At 44.4% G+C, this 2,417-nt stretch overlaps 1 long non-coding RNA gene across 1 annotated transcript; it reads right to left on the bottom strand.

Moving 5' to 3' along the window:
* Nucleotides 1–411: 411 nt before the first annotated feature.
* Nucleotides 412–1,090, bottom strand: LOC310693906. Its single transcript, XR_014519415.1, has 2 exons — nucleotides 985–1,090; nucleotides 412–606 (listed from the first exon to the last, which is right to left on the bottom strand). It is a non-coding gene; the product is annotated as an uncharacterized lncRNA (long non-coding RNA).
* Nucleotides 1,091–2,417: the final 1,327 nt, after the last annotated feature.

Raw genomic sequence — 2,417 nt, forward strand, 5'->3', positions numbered from 1 at the left:
TAGGGGTCACTGAGCAAGGTGGTCAACCCTCTCACGCAGGAAAAGGTCCTTCTTCTAGGGCTTGGAATAGAACTTTTAATTGGTATTTATTTTTGTCCTAACCATCCAGGGCTGGATTTAGGTTTGATAAGGCCCTAAGCTACTGAAGGTAATGGGCCCCTTTATATGTCCAGCTGTCCTTTGTCAACACCAAATTGTCACTGGTTTTTGTGTGTGTTGAATATATGCTATGTGGTAATTTATGGACCTAATAGGTATCTAAAGCCGTTTGCGCATGTTGCCATGCAACCAGTCCATGCAGAATGTAGGCACCCTATATATAGAAATGAACAAACCAGTGATATTTTAGGGAGCAGGCTAGCAGGTGGGGCCCATTATCATAGGCACCTACACAACACAAAACACTGTTGCTGTATGTAGGTTTTATTTTATTTGTTTTTTATCTTATATTATGGAAAGATACATCCAGGTTTTTTTTCCTTTAATTTTTTTGGGGGCCCCCAACAGAGTGGGGCCCTAAGCTATTGCTTGTTTAGCTTATATGTAAATCCAGCACTGTAACCAACCCAAGGACCGTAGGTAAGCTTCAGGATCAAAATTGCACATCTCTACATAATACATTCACGGGACGTGGGTGGCGCTGTGGGTAAATCCTCAGTGCCTAGGACTTGCTGATCGCATGGTCGGCGGTTTGAATCCCCACGGCGGGGTGAGCTCCCGTCATTCGGTCCCAGCTCCTGCCCACCTAGCAGTTCGAAAGCACCCTTAAGTGCAAGTAGATAAATAGGTACCGCTTTATAGCGGGAAGGTAAACGGCGTTTCCGTGTGCTGTGCTGGTGCTGGCTCGCCAGAGCAGCTTCGTCACGCTGGCCACGTGACCCGGAAGTGTCTTCATATAGCGCTGGCTCCCGGCCTCTAGAGTGAGATGAGCGCACAACCCTAGAGTCGGACACAACTGGCCCGTACGGGCAGGGGTACCTTTACCTTTACATAATACATAATTTTGTTTGTATGCTGCCCTTCCACAGCTCAAACCATGCACAGGGCAGCTTACAACATCAAAATAAATAAATAACTGCAACATAACAAAAGTAGCCATAAGCAAGAAATAAAACATCAAAAAATGCACAACCAAATCAAACAATTTCCACATAAATCACAAGATCTAAAAATATGCATTCGAAAAAACCAACAGCAACAATTCCCAAGTCAGAATGGTTCTATTTGTAGTCCGAGACACCTTCCTTATGAGAAAAGCTCGAAAACAGAACACTCATTGTGGTGCCTTTCATCCAGAACGGAGTCTAGTGAATCAGTCCTCTGGTGGGAAGTAAGAGAAACTGTATTTGAGTACACGCCTTCTGGATTTGATCTGCACTAGACAATTATTAGGAAATAAATTATACCTTTTCCGAGGAAACAATCCTGATGCCCATTTGATGGAAAATCCAGATAGTCTACCTGCAACTAATGATTACTGCTTGACCAAATGCACTTTGATCCATGGATGAACAAGCAATAACTTTATTTTTGGTTGTTTCTTTTAGGTTCTGAAATTTTAAAATTGCATCTGAACCCTCTTTCCCTAAAGTCGTATGTTCAAAAGCAGAATCTCCTTCTTAACCATGTTGCAGCTGTCGAAATGCACACCTGTGTGGTGTGATAAGTCAACACACTCAAGGGCACAGTCCAGAATTTAGGACTGCAATATTAACTCTGCAATCTTATGCATGTCTGCATGGAAGTAAGCGCCACTCACTGAGATTCATGGGAATATAGTCCCTGGTAAGTGTGCTGCTCAGTCATTTAGGCTAAGGTTGCAATCCTGTATGTTCCTACGTGGGAGTAAGTCCCATTGAACGCAGTGGGCCTTAAAGGTAAAGGTAAAGGGACCCCTGACCATTAGGTCCAGTTGTGGCCGACTCTGGGGTTGCGGCGCTCATCTCGCTTTATTGACTGAGGGATCCGGTGTACAGCTTCCGGGTCATGTGGCCAGCATGACTAAGCCACTTCTGGCGAACCAGAGCAGTGCACAGAAACACCGTTTACCTTCCCGCTGGAGCGGTACCTATTTATCTACTTGCACTTTGATGTGCTTTTGAACTGCTAGGTTGGCAGGAGCAGGGACCAAGCAACGGGAGCTCACCCCGTCGCGGGGATTCGAACCGCCGACCTTCTGATCGGCAAGTCCTAGGCTCTGTGGTTTAACTCATATTGCATGGGAAATGGTTAAAATGTCTTGATTCACGAAATAGCAGATTGAATACTCATGGAAAGTGTAGATTGTAAACACCATAGACTGTGTGTGTATCAAACTGGGGCAGCGGAGATGTCCTTAAAGAAAAATATATGCATAGAATTAATTTATCTGCTTTGCGATTTTGTTCTTTTCTTCATAAACCAAGTATGTGCTTCCC

This window comes from Podarcis liolepis (genome assembly GCF_965112155.1).
Source record: "Podarcis liolepis genome assembly, chromosome: 15".
Taxonomy (NCBI): domain Eukaryota; kingdom Metazoa; phylum Chordata; class Lepidosauria; order Squamata; family Lacertidae; genus Podarcis; species Podarcis liolepis.